This window comes from Panthera tigris, chromosome F3, assembly GCF_018350195.1.
Source record: "Panthera tigris isolate Pti1 chromosome F3, P.tigris_Pti1_mat1.1, whole genome shotgun sequence".
NCBI classification, from domain to species: Eukaryota; Metazoa; Chordata; class Mammalia; order Carnivora; family Felidae; genus Panthera; species Panthera tigris.
Window position 1 is genome coordinate 379,605 of NC_056678.1, and position 14,860 is coordinate 394,464.

The window sequence follows — 14,860 nt, forward strand, 5'->3', positions numbered from 1 at the left end:
TCTTGAACCCCCTGAACATCTTTTCTGCTATTGCTTTTATTTTATTGACATATTCATGAATGGAGATAGACTTGTGTATGTGTTTAAAATTCATAGTAACGCATGTTTTCATTAATTTATCTGTGACCGTATTCTCTAGATATGATGTTAGCATTAGAACTAGGAGAAGAGGAAGATGTAGAATCACCTTCTCTTCCTGAGGTACTGTCTTCTTCTTATTTGTAAGTATAAGCATGGAGTGATGTTAAAACGTCCAAGAGATGCTTTGACTTCACTCTCTCATCTCTGCATTTTCCCACAGAAACGATTTCCTTGTATGTTTTCCTATATGTGATAAAATAATTATGTGTTAATTATGACCACACAACATAGTAGAGTTCTGCCAATTTGCAGACATAATGAAAGTTGTGTAGTATTAGTGCAGAAAACGAAGGCTTGGAGGGAATGAGTTTGGGTTTTGGAGTTAAGTTATCTGAAACACTAAAGAATTACTCTAGGTCAACCTATGGCCAAGTGTATGATCCTGTGGTGTATACGGATGTGTCAAACTCCTACTGACATCCAGAAAGAGCTTGGATTATGGTGTTTACCACTTGAACCTTCCAAAGATAAGGCCTGGGACTTGATAATAATATATTTGGATTGTCAAGTAGATCTACAAGGAACATTGGGATTATGATGACCACAGTTTGGTTTAGTGGTGCTTCAATAAGTAAAACCCATTTTGGATAATTAAAATAACTTCGCAGTCCCACTTGTAGTAATATAGTTAAAGTAATGATGACGTATTCTAAGGTGACAACTAGGGAAGGAGGTGAAAAGGTCCTGATCTCTTAGGCTCAGGCAGCTGCTGCACAATGCTACAAGCACTGTATTTGAAATCAAAAGACATGCTAGCATCTTGGTTCCGTCACTTCCTAGCTGTGGGATCTTGGAAAAACTTGCTTGAATGTCAATGACCTCGTTCCTAAACATGGCACTAATACCCACCTCTTGGTTATGTGGAATGAACAAATGTGGCAACGTTTTGTAAACTGTAAAGCGTGCTATAGAAATAGAAGGCAAAATGATCACAGTGGCTTTTAGTGACTTACTATATATTGAGGATACTTTGTTTGGTGAATGTTTGTTTATTGTTGAGAGGGGGGTGGGGGGACAGAACATCTGAAGCAGGCTCTGCACTGAGAGCAAGGAGCCCAATGCAGGACTCGAACTCATGAAATTGAGAACATGACCTGAGCCAAAGTTGGGCGCCTAATCGACTAAGTCACCCAGGCCCCCCAAGAAAATACTTGTTTTAAATGTGAAGATGTCTGAAGGCCAATAAAATGGCCATAGTGTCCAGAAAAGAATGGGAAAGTAGGAACGGGGTTTTGATTTTCTAATTTGGCGCTATGTTAAGTTCCGGTAATCTCTTAGTGGAGACATCATACAGGTATACAGTTGACCCTTGAACCAGGTGGGTTTGTACCGTGGGAGTCCACTTACACACAGATATTTTTCAATAAATAGAGTACTATCCTGTAAATGTATTTTCTGTTCCTTATGATTTCTTTCTCTTTTAATTATTTCTTTTAACAGAGGGAGGACAGAGCACGTGGGTCGGTGAGGGCAGGGGAGAGAGAGAATCTTAAGCCGATTCACACTGCCAGCGCATTTCTTTCTCTTTGATATTAATTGATTTGGCTGCTACTAGTTTAAAGTTTTCCAATTCTCTAGTTATTAATCTTTAAAAAGTACTCAAATGCACTTTAGTGCTCGTTATAAGGGATGGTAAGCTAAACAGTTTTTAGGTTTGTGACATTAAAAATCATCTAAATTCTTTTTTGGTCGATTTAACACGTAATGAATTTTTTAGTTCCAAAAACTGACAAGGTTAATTTTATGAGTCATATTTTCTTCTGCCTTAGGCTAAGGCAGGTTAGTTTTCACTTCTTACAGGAAGTTACAATCCAGTGACTTGGGAACAGCTAAACATAGGTTAAGAAAGTTAACAGTTAAATTGTAATTATTTTCTCATTTTTCTTTGTCCATACTTGATTACTTAAGGATAAGGTGTTTTTACAACATGTATCCTGGCAGAAAAGACATGTGAAAATCAAAACAAGGAAACTAACCATCCGTTTTTGCAACTGCAAAAAATGACTCAAGAACCAGCAATGAATAAGGAATGTGATAGGGAGCATGATATATCTGTATATTTAAGACATGCTTCTATGCAAAATTTTGAGGAAATGTGGATCAAATAAGACAAATTAGACTGGAAAAATAGCTTAAAACTCATCAGCAGTGAATGAAAGCTGAAGTTGTTGAAATTTGTTAATTCCTACTCATCTTGAAGAACCACCATGGGGTCACTCTAAGAAGGAACCAACTGAAAGGAAATACCTTTGAATTGGACAAATACTGTAGTTGATTGTGAGGAAGAAGTTGCATTTAGAGCGTCTGTCTCGGTAGTATTTCAGGCATTTCCTGAACAAAAAGAGCCTAGTCTTGAAAATGTCATTCTCTCTTATTCATACTCTGGGTCCCCAGAATGTGCTTGTCAGTCATCTTCTAAGCTTTCTTTAAAAGAAAGCAAATCATCAGGGGCATATAAATCAAAACCACACTGAGATATCACCTCACACCAGTCAAGAGTGGGTAAATGAACAAATCGGGAGACTATGGATCCTGGCGAGGATGTGGAGAAACAAGAACCCTCTTGCACTGTTGGTGGGAATGCAAACTGGTGCAGCCACTCTGGAAAACAGTGTGGAGGTTCCTCAAAACATGAAAAATAGATCTACCCTTTGACCCAGCAATAGCACTGCTAGGAATTTACCCAAGGGATACAGGAGTGCTGATGCATAGGGGCACTTGTACCCCAATGTTTATAGCAGCGCTTCCAACAATTGCCAAATTTATGGAAAGAGTCTAAATGTCCATCACCTGACAAATGGATAAAGAAATTGTGTTTTATATACACAATGGAATACTACTTGGCCGTGAGAAAGAATGAAATATGGCCTTTTGTAGCAACGTGGATGGAACTGGAGAGTGTGATGCTAAGTGAAAGAAGTCATACAGAGAAAGACAGATACCATATGGTTTCACTCTTTTGTGGATCCTGAGAAACTTAACAGAAGACCATGGGGGAGGGGAAGTGAAAACATAGCAAAACAAAACAAAAAAACCTTAGAGAGGGAGAGAGCCAAACCATAAGAGACTCTTACAAACTGAGAATAAATTGAGGATTGATGGGGGATGGGAGGGAGGGGAGGCTGGGTGATGGGCATTGAGGAGGGCACCTGTTGGGATGAACACTGGGTGTTGCATGGAAACCAATTTGACAATAAATTTCATACTAAAGAAAGAAAGAAAGTAAATCAGACTATGAAAATGAGAACAAACCAGACATTGAGCATCTTTTTAACAACAATGAGGATTTTTAAAATGATATAGAAAATAAAAAAGCAAGGAAACCACTAGTTACATTTAAAGTGAAAGAAGGCCAAGAGTTTGACATGCAAATGGCAAAAAATATGGACCAAAATACCACCGATTGTAAATTAGACCTCAGTCTAGTGATTCAGAGAGCCTTTTTGATTTGTGGCTTGCCTGCTGCGATGTGATGAAACACATGGTTCAAACAAAAAGTCATGATATTTCTGCTGTCACAAACACGAGAAAACAAAACCAGTACAAGACTTTTTTCCAGAAGCCTTTATATGCAGATAATGACAGTACTCCTAACTATAAAAGTATTGATTCTGAATTAGAAATTGTGAGTTCTTCTTCAGCATCTAGTTTTCCAGCATCTGAAGTATATCTAAGTGAAGAATTACATCAAGATATGCAAAGGTTTAAGAATGAGATAGGCATGTCTCAAGTAGAGTTCCTGTCTTTGGAAAGAAAGTTCAACTTCCAAAAGAGATAGAGGTCTGCCTTGCTGTTACTCTTGTTTTTTCTCTTTAGCAATTATCTGATCCATTCTGATTTTCCACTCAAGAGAACAAGAGTTGTATAAAATGGAATTGTCTAAATAAGTAATTGTGTCTGGAAATAGATTATGTCTGCTATCTAACAAATAGGAGTTCAGGAAAACATTCTTATGAATGATTCTTATGTATATGAACTGGGAAACTAACTTAGCTATATAAGTACCATGTGACCTCATGAACCAGAATAACCATAAGGAAACTGCTTAAAAAACAATAATCTCCAGGTTTCTTAAAAATATATTGACTTAAATATAAATTGCATTTCCATAAACAATAAAATGGGAAAGAAGCAATAACTAAGAGAAGGAATATAAACAAATGTTCCTAGCTAAAGCAATCTATGTATTGCTTCAGTATGTGTCTGTAGACTCTGGGTCTAGGGTTCTTGCTTGTCTAGCAAGACAGCAGCGGGATGCAGGATTACAATGGGAGAGACAGCTAATGTCCCGGAGAACACATGAGGCAGGATTAAGGGTCCTTGCTCTGTTTTTATTAGGATCAGAAGGCTTCCAAACATGGTGATGGACGTGCACAAAGAGACAGTCAATCTGTGAACATGAACTCATGGGCATGAGGGAAAGGGGGTTTGAAGATATAGGGTGTTAGGGGTTTGGGTCAATATAAAACAAAATCCTGGCCCCTGGCAAATGGTTGTTAACAGCGGACCTGAGGCACCTTCTCTGTTTATCTTAACTAGTCTAGGGGAGAAGACAGATGCTACCTCAGGATCCATAAGGCACCTTTCTTTTGCTAATTACTCCCCTCTGGGCATCTTCACCCTGCAGCCTACAGCCTATAACCCTATTTACTTGTTTACCTAATTTGGTCCTTCCTTCCTGTGAAAGCAGCTTTCTGCCATAGTACTAAATTGGGGAGTGTGTCCTCCTGAATATCTAATCTTGTTTACCTCACACACCTTTGTCCTGGAGCCTTTGCCCCGCCCTCTCTATACCTAGATACCTAATCTTGTTTACCCAAACTTGGGTGTGAGCATCCTATGGCTTTGTAATTTTTTACACCTGGTTAACCCATCAGTGCAGGCTCAGGGAATTCCTAAGCTTATTCCCCACAAATATAGGCAGTCTTGTCTGCTTTACTCACAATCTTGGAACTTAGAATTTCAACATGACCCCTTTGAGATAGGCTTAATAACAGCTATTTGTATTGTCACCCCTTTTTCCACATTTTTTAGTCATCATTCTCAGATGTTTCTGTTGATTCAAACCTTCACTTTATGTTCAATAAAGTATGATACCTTTTGGCCTGTATGATTTTTTTTAAACGTTTATTTATTTTTGAGACAGAGCATGACTGGGGAGGGTCAGAGAGAGAGAGAGGGAGACACAGAATCGGAAACAGGCTCCAGACTCCAAGCTGTCAGCACAGAGCCCGACGCGGGGCTCGAACTCAGGAACTGCGAGATCATGACCTGAGCTGAAGTCGGACGCTCAACCGACCGAGCCACCCAGGCGCCCCTGGCCTGTATGATTTTTACCATGTAGGTAGCATAAGCCTTCCACAAACCTTCAGTATTTAACTCCAAGGGAGAAAACTGAATTTTGAGATGTGTGGACTTTAGAAATAGACAAAATCTAGAGATACCCTCCTTTAAAAGAATAAGTAGCTAATCTCCTCGTCCCCTATCAAGGTATTAATTTACTGTGCCAAAGTCACACTTTTCATGCATCTGATTAATTTAATGAATTTGTGGTCATTTCTCTGATTCAGCATTCAAGAATCGTATCATCTCTTTTGGTGCCATAAAATGCTAGGTAATGCCACTTTAGGAACTTGGGACAAATCATTTAACCTTTTTGAGTTTTACTCGTGTTATCAGTAGCAAATGGGATTAAAGGTGATCATTACTTTTATACCCTCTCCCTATGAAGTTTTATGGTTATTGAATGTGAGATTTGGAGAGCATTACTAATTTCCCAGAATTCCACCCTAACGTCCATTTCACTTTGTTCCTTTTGTGTTGTGGCAAACTTTGGTTCATAAATTTTAGGGGACACTGTCACTTTTTTTGAGAACCTTAGGATCCAAAAGAAAAAGAAGTGTAAAAGGCAGTCAGGGAAAGAATAGCTCCGTGCAGAAAGAGGAAAGCTTCCTGGTTTTGTTACTGGAGCACCTCCATGTCGCATGTTTTAAATCTGGCTGTTGTGTAAAACCCAGGTGGTAAGGATAGAAAAAGATAAATTTTGTCTCTTGTCTTTTTATTTCTTTGTATCTCTTGGTCAGATGGGGTGGAGGTGGGTGGGGAATTCTTGGTAGCAAAGTGTGGATATGAATAAGAGTACAAAATTAAGAAAGCCCTTTTAGAAATTTTGGTAACTTCTGCTTTGTTTTTAATTCCAACAGAAATGAAGCAGAGTTTATAAAAATTACAATTACTTGTAATGATAAAGTAAGCACAGAATATTTTCCTCCATTGAATTTATGACAAACTAAGTGCCAACTGATAAAATGAATGAAAAAACTTTTTATTGACTAAAGTAACAATTACCTTTAGTATCAAGTTCCATTAAAGGTTGAAGAAAAAAAGCAGCACAGAGGAAGTGACATGGAAGTATCAGAAAACATACATGATGCTGCGGCTGCTGGATTAATTCCACAAAGACAGAATGGAAAAACTGATAACCATCAATTGCCTATTACAGAAAATAAAGATTCTGATAGGTAAGCCTATATAGCAATATTTAAATAGTAGGTAATTGTTATTTTCCTATGCAACAAACTTTTCTAGTTTGAGCTAATGTTCATGATGAACAATTTTCGTATTTTTCGTGGAGATATTTCATCCTACGTGCTAATGAGAAAACTGTAAATACCAATGAGATACCGTTTTTTGCAGTCATGGTGATAAATATTTTATTAAAAAAAATAACCAAAGTTAGGAAATGTGAGGAAAATGACATTCTTAGACACTGTGGCTGGATGAAATTGGTAACCCCTTTCTGAAAGATGATTTAGCAGTGTATTTCAGAATTTCAAATATGTCGGGGCACCTGGGTGGCTCAGTTGGTTAAGCGCCCAACTTCGGCTCAGGTCATGATCTTGCACTTCATGAGCTTGAGCCTTGCGTCAGGCTCTGTGCTAACAGCTCAGAGCCTGGAACCTGCTTCATATTCTGTGTCTCCCTCTCTCTCTGCCCCTCCCCTGCTTGTGCTCTGTCTCTGTCACTGTCAAAAATAAAAAATATAACATGAGAAAAATATGTCAGGTAGGTCATCGCTTTATTCCAATGGTTTCATTGCCAGGACTGGGTCCGTCTGAAATACGGAGGTTTTATCCCATGTTTTCTTCTAGGACTTTTATGATTTAAGATTTTATAAAGAAGTCTTTATTTGCGTTTGGGTTGACTTTTGTGAGTGGTGTAAGGTAGAGGCACAGTTTTCTTCTTTTGCATGTTAATATCCAGTTTTCTCAGCATCATGTATTGAAGAGATTACCTTTTCTCTTTTGAGTATTCTTGGGTCTCTTAAAGAGACTTTATGCATGGGTTTTTAGTTGATTTTATGCATGGGTTTATTTCTGGGTTCTTGATTCTGTTTCATTCATCTTTGTGTTTGTTTTTGTGCAACTTCATACGGTTTTTATTACCATAACTTTGTAATAGTTTGACACCAGCAAGTGTGATGCTTCCAGATTTGTTCTTCTTTCTTAGGATTGCTTTGGCTATTTGGGGTCTTTTTTGTTCCTTACACATTTGAGGAATGCTTTTCCTATTTCTGTGAAAAAGGCCATTGGAATTTTGACAAGGATTGCATTGACTCTGTGGGTGGTTTCAGGTAATGTGGATATTTAATGATACTAATTTTTCGAATCCATAAACAACGGGGTATCTTCCCATTTGTTTGTGTCCCTGCTGTTTCTTTTACCAGTCTTGTAGTTTTTACTGTACCTATCTTTCAGAAAGTCCTTGATTAAATTTATTCCAAAGTATTTTGTTCTTTTTGGTGTTTTGGGGAAGGGGATTTTTTCCTTATATTTCTTTTTCAGCTGTTTCATTGTTATTTTTTAGAAATGCAACGGATCTCTTGATGCTGATTTTGTAATTTTTTTAACTAAATATAATCTATTGTCAAATTGGTTTCCATACAACACCCAGTGCTCATCCCAACAGGTGCCCTTCTCAATGCCCATCACCCACTTTCCCCTCTCCCCCACCTCCTATCAACCCTTAGTTTATTCTCAGTGTTTATGAGTCTCTTATTGTTTGCCTCCCTCCCTCTCTGTAACTTATTTTCCCCCGTTCCCCCCCCCACCCATGGTCTCCTGTCAAGTTTCTCAGGATCCACATATAAGTGAAAACATATGGTATCTGTCTTTCTCTGCCTGACTTATTTTCACTTCGCATAATACCCTCCAGTCCCACCCACGTTGTTGCAAATGACCAGATTTCACTCTTTCTCATTGCCAAATAGTATTCTACTGTATATATAAACTACATCTTCTTTCTCCATTCGTCGGGTGATGGACATTTAGGCTCTTTCCATAATTTCGCGATTGTTGAAAGTGCTACTGTATACATTGGGGTACGTGTGCCCCTATGCATCAGCACTCCTGTATCCCTTGGGTAAATTCCCAGCAGTGCTATTGCTGGGTCATAGGGTTGTTCTATTTTTAATTATTTGAGGAACCTCCACGCTGTTTTCCAGAGTGGCTGCACCAGTTTGCGTTCCCACCAACAGTGCAAGAGGGTTCCCGTTTCTCCATATCCTCGCCAGCATCTGTAGTCTCCTGATTTGTTCATTTTAGCCACTCTTACCAGCATGAGGTGGTATCTCAGTGTGGTTTTGATTTGTATTTCCCTGATGAGGAGTGACGTTGAGCATCTTTCCACGTGTCTGTTGTCCATTTGGATGTCTTCTTTGGAAAAGTGTCTATTCATGTCTTCTGCCCATTTCTTCCCTGGATTATTTGTTTTGTGGGTGTGGATTTTGGTGAGTTCTTTACAGGTTCTGGATATTAGCCCTTCCTTTATCCGATATGTCATTTGCAAATATCTTCTCCCATTCTGTCGGTTGCCTTTTGGTTTTGTTGATTGATTCCTTTGCAGTGCAGAAGATTTTATCTTGATGAAGTCCCAATAGTTCACTTTTGCTTTTAATTCCCTTGCCTTTGGAGATGTGTCAAGTAAGAAATTGCTGTGGCGGAGGTCAAAGAGGTTTTTTTTCCTGCTTTCTCCTCTAGGGTTTTGATGGTTTCCTGGGTCACATTCAGGTCCTTCATCCATTTTGAGTTTATTTGTGTGTATGGTGTAAGAAAAGTCGTCTAGTTTCATTCTTCTGCATGTTGCTGTTCAGTTCTCCCAGAAGAAAGAGACTGTCTTTTTTTTCCATGGGATACTCTTTCCTGCTTTGTCAATGTTTAGTTGGCCATACATTTGTGGGTTCACCTCTGGGGTTTCTATTCTATTCCATTGGTCTGTGTGTCTGTTTTTGTGCCAATACCATACTGTCTTGATGATCACAGCTTTGTAGCAGAGGCTAAAGAGACAGAGTGTGAACAGGGGAGGGGCAGAGAGAAAGAGAGAGAGAGAGAGAGAGAGAGAGAGAGAGAGAGAGAATCCAAAGCAGGCTCCAGGCTCTGAACTGTCAGCACAGAGCCCAATAGGGGGCTTGAACCACAAACCACGAGATCATGAGCTTGGCCGAAGTCAGAAGCTTAACTGACTGAGACACCCAGGCACCCCTGCATCTTTATGTTGATTTTGTATGCTTCATCCTTGGAACAGCTTTTTGGTGGTATCTTCAGGATTTTCTATATATAATAACATATCATCTGCAAACAAAGGCAGTTTTATTTCTTCTTTTTTGATTTGGATGCCTTTTATTTCCTTTTCTTGCCTGACTACTTTGACTAGGACTTCCTCTATCCTGTTGAATAGGAGTGGTCAAGTGGGAAACTTTGCCTTGTTCTTGAACTTAGAGTAAAAGCTTTCCGTTTTTTACCACTGCATATGATGTTGGCTATGGGCTTATCATATTGGACTTCATTATGTCCAGGTGTGATAATTCACTACGCACTTTGTTGAGACTTTTTATCCGGAAAAGATGAATTATGTCAAATCCTTTTTCCTCACATGCTGGGATGATGATATAATTTTTTTTTATCCTGTTAATGCGGTATATCAAATGTATTTATCCAATTTGATTTCTGAAGGATAATTTTGCTGAGTAAAGTATTCTTGATTGGTAGTCTTTTTTCTCTTAGCACTTTGGATATGTAATCCCACTGCCTCCTGGCATGTAAGGTTTCTGCTGAGAAGTTGTGAATAGCCTTATGAGGGTTCACTTGTAGTCACATAGTCTTTCCTCACACTTTTTCATTATTTTTACTTTGTTCTCTGCTGACTGGATAATTTGATAGTTCCTTCTTTAAATTCACATTTTTTTTTGGTTGATCCATTTCCTGTCAGTGATCACTCTTGCTTTTTTCATCTCCTTCATTATACTCTTCAGCTCCAGGATTTTTGTTTAGTTAGTTTTTACTATTTCCAGCTCTTTGTTAAGCTTCTCATTTTATTCATAGAGTGTTTTTCTGATTTTACTGAATTGGCTTTTTGTGTTTTTCTTGTAACTCACTGAGTTTCCTTAAAACTGCTATTTTTGAATTCTCTTTTGAATAAATTACAGATCTCCATGTGTTTCTGATTGATTATGGAAGATTATTGTGATCCTTTGATGGTATCATATTTCCTTGATATTTTATATTCTTTGTAGTTTTGCATTGCTGTCTTTGCATTTGAAGTAGCAGTCACCTCCTCCAGTCTTTAATGACTACCTCTTCAGTGTGTCCAAACCTGATTTTTTTGCTCCAGTGGGATGCTGGAAATTCTCTGCAGGAGACCTGGTTTTCCAAAAAGCCTCTCTCATCCACGGTGATTTTCTTAGAGAGTGTTTTCTAGGGAGGGACTCCCAGATGTGGCTGAGAGGGAGGGGCTGGAGGCACTTTATGGGCTATTGCTAGGTCCACAGATTAGACTGTAGTACGTATGCCTGTTACCTGATGCACGGGTAGGCAAGACTTTTCCTCGGTCCCTTGGAAAATGGTGCTAGGTTCCCACAGCTCCTGCAAAGGCAGTTTTGCCCGTGGGTGGATAAGATGCCAGTTTGTTGTAGGTGGGGAGACGCAACAACGTACATCTTGTTCAGCTATGATACTGATATCGCTCTGACATATGGGCATTTTAAAAGTAGTTTTCCCCTAAGATATTTCCTTGATTTCTTCTTTCATGTTATATGGACCTCATGCTACTTTAAAACTTTGTTGAAATTAAGCATTCTTATATTTCAAAGCAAAGCCAAAAATAGAGCACACATCTAGTTATTACTCCCATGTCTAAGAGTCGCTGCCTTTAGGCAATGAACTCTAACTTTTTAGTGTAACCTTCAAGGTTCTTCAGAGTTTCTTTCCTGACTGATCTCTTACTACTTGCTTCCATGTATTTTATGCTTTTTTCCAAGTTCCTAAAAGCTTATACTTTTTCCTTTCAAGGCACCTAGATGCCATCTGTGTAATCTTTGTGCTCACATTCTAATCTCTAAGAAAATGGTTTTCTCCCGTTTCTTTCCCTGGTGACCTCTGCTGTTTATTTTCCCTCTTCAGTAAAGCCTTTCTTGTCCTCACAGCTTTTCACATGTCCATTCTTACAAATCACATTGTATTCTAATTGTATATTTATCTGTGTTTGAAGCAACAGATGAGTATTTCCTTTTGTATGGTTGGTACTTCAGCATTGTTCTCTGAATTAATCAAATTAAGTCAGATGGGTAAAATTCAGAACTTGATGAAGATTGTCTTTTTATTCTTTATCAGTAAAATTGTTAGAAAACATTGGCTTTTTTATGGCTTTTTAATGGCTTTTTTTTTTAAGGAGGGAACCTGGTTTACATATGAAGAAGATAAAGAAAGGTGAAAATGAAAAAGGGACCTCAAAAGGATCTGTGATCACATCAGTGTTGCAGAAGGCAGATTCCCTAACTGGTGGTCCACTACAAAAGAATGATGGCAGCCATTTCAGTGAAAAGGATCAGCATGAAAGCAGGTAAAATCTATAAATTCTTTATGTGCCTGTGAAGGAATTTTAGCAGTGATTACCTTTTGTGGAAATAAAATGCTGTAGTGTAGGTAGGTCCAAGCTAAAGCAAGAAATACTCAACATATCAAACACACTGCTTGAAAAGTTATGATGAGGGTAAGTGACTTTGTCAAGGAGCAGTTTCAGTAGTCACCATGGAAGCATGGAAGATGAGTAAGTGTAAACAACTCCTTAGAGCATTTTAATTGGGAAAGGTAATAGAGAAATGGATGATAACTGAAAAAGAATGTGAATTGCAAAGGCATTTTCTTTCTCTTTTTATTTTAAGATGGGAGCTTTTAGAGTGTGTATTCTGTTGGAAATGATCAATAGAGATAGACATGGTTAGTTAATTTAATTTTGTTTGCGTTTCCAAACATTAGGAAGTTTGTTGATTGTATTACATTCTCTTTTAAAGATTATAGTAATTGTCTTTAGTACTCTTATTCATGTAATTTTGTGGAAGAAGGTGGTTTATTCTGAATTGGTTCCACAATGGGGTATTCTCATAGAATTGAATGTGCAGATTTAAAAATATATATGTATGTATGCAAGTATATATACATATATACATATACATATACATATATATATATATGGCTGTATAAGTTCTATATGTATATATAAGTATATGTGTATGAGTTCTGTATGTATATATGTGTATGTATACACACACACACACACTTATCATAAACGTATGCAAACACTGAGGCCATTCTGAATAAAGCTAATCCTTCCTTGATGATTTTAGATATCCAGTGCCTTTGATAGTATCACAAATAGCTATGATTTTGTTAGGGACTTTAAAGTATCTGGTTCTATTAAGTTAATATTTATTTAGATTCTGGGGAAAGGGGAAGATTTTGTTTATTTACAATTGGAAAAGAAACTAGTAATCCATAACAGATTATTCCTTTTGGACTAGAGAGCTCTAAATTACAAAAACCATGCTTCCTGTACCAACAGTGCCATTGACACAGATTGTATGCTCAATAAGTATGTGTTGAATGTGGGAATAGACAGTTGAATGAATGAATGATGAATGAATGAATGAATGAATGAATGCCTGTTGAGGAACTTCTCTAGAAGAAGCAAATCTTTAGTTTATTGAAGGTAGATTTCCCATCTTGCCAAGTATAAAGTCTCTTTAAAAATGTGTAAGATTCAGAAATTGTTATGTATCACTATAGCTAGAAATAGAATCATAATATAAATTCATTTGCTGTCATATTAGTTAGAAACACTGGAGTATTACTGTAACCACATAGTATAAAACACATGCTTTGAAGGCACATTCCTGGGTTTGAATTCAGGTTCTGTTCTTGGCCAGCGATTAGGGCTTCTTGGGCAAGTCACTTCGACTTTCTGTGCCTCATTTTCTTCCTGTGTAAAATACTTAATATACTAAGCTACTTCATAGGATTTTTGTGGGGCTTCAAATACCTTGAAGACATGTAAAGTGCTCATAGTAATGCCTAGAGAGTAGTTGCATAGTGAGGCTCCAACACGTTAATATCATGATTGTTAAAAAGGGGTTTTCGGGGCGCCTGAGTGGCTCAGTCGGTTAAGCCTCCGACTTCAGCTCAGGTCACGATCTCGCGGTACGTGAGTTCGAGCCCCGCGTCGGGCTCTGGGCTGATGGCTCAGAGCCTGGAGCTTGCTTCCGATTCTGTGTCTCCCTCTCTCTCTGCCCCTCCCCCGTTCATGCTGTGTCTCTCTCTGTCTCAAAAATAAATAAACGTTAAAAAAAAAATTAAAAAAAAAGGGGGGTTCTTTCATATAGGGACTTAACTTGCACTTTCCAAGTAGGTTTTAGTGCCAGTAAAAGCTTATTTTTAGTAAAATGACAACAACACAAACAATGGTATCATTCCTATCAAATAATGCTAGTAGCATTAGGATTTTCCTTTGCTTTTGTTGGTTTTTATCTAACTTTAGTACTTTGTTGTGCTCGCTTCAGCAGCACATATACTATAACTGGATACACCTAATCCTTTGTTAATATTAGCAGTAGTGTATTTTCTATGTTGTTTAATGTTACTCCGTTGTTTAATACCTTTGTAGAAAATTAGTTTCAAATGCAGAGATTTTATATCAGAAACAATAGGTTTAGATAGGCTTTGTATTTTAAATATTTAATATTTGCCTGAAAAGAATTGTTGGGTTTTTTCAGACCTGCGAAAAAAATTTCTAAGAAAAAGAACAAGGTAAGCAAAATAGACATTGTAATTTTATTTTATTTATTATTTATTTTATTTTTATTTTATTATATTATTTTGATACATATTTGTTAGGAATATTGTTCAGTGGCAAAAAAATACTTTATGAAAGATGTGGTGAAAAAATAGAAAATCTTCCTTTGTTGTAGAGACATTTGCTGTGAAAAAGTTACTTAGAAATACTAGCTATGGATAACAGTGTCTTTTTGATAAAAATCCGTTCTTTTAAAAAGTCTCTGTGGTTTCACTTTTTAAATGTTCATTCACTTATTTTTAAAATGTATTTTGAGAGAGAGCACTCACAAGTGGGGCAGGGGCCGAAGGAGATGGGGAGAGAGAATCCCAAGCAGGCTCCATGCTGTCCTTGTGGAGGTCACCGTGGGACTCAAACTCAGGAACTCTGAGGTCATGACCTGAGCCAAAATGGAGTCGGATGCTCAACCGACTGAGCCACTCAGATGCCCCTGTTTTTGCTTTTATAAAAAGATGGCTATTTATCACTTCTCTACACCTAGTATATTTTATAAATATTTGGGGGACATTTTGAAATGGTATTATTCATTGGTAGGTCA

The 14,860-nt window shown here is 37.7% G+C and overlaps 1 long non-coding RNA gene across 1 annotated transcript; it reads left to right on the forward strand.

Moving 5' to 3' along the window:
• The first annotated feature begins 138 nt into the window (after positions 1–138).
• Positions 139–12,357, forward strand: LOC122235903. The gene is made up of 3 exons (XR_006214020.1): positions 139–221; positions 6,496–6,662; positions 11,866–12,357. It is a non-coding gene; the product is annotated as an uncharacterized LOC122235903 (long non-coding RNA).
• The last annotated feature ends 2,503 nt before the right edge of the window (positions 12,358–14,860 follow it).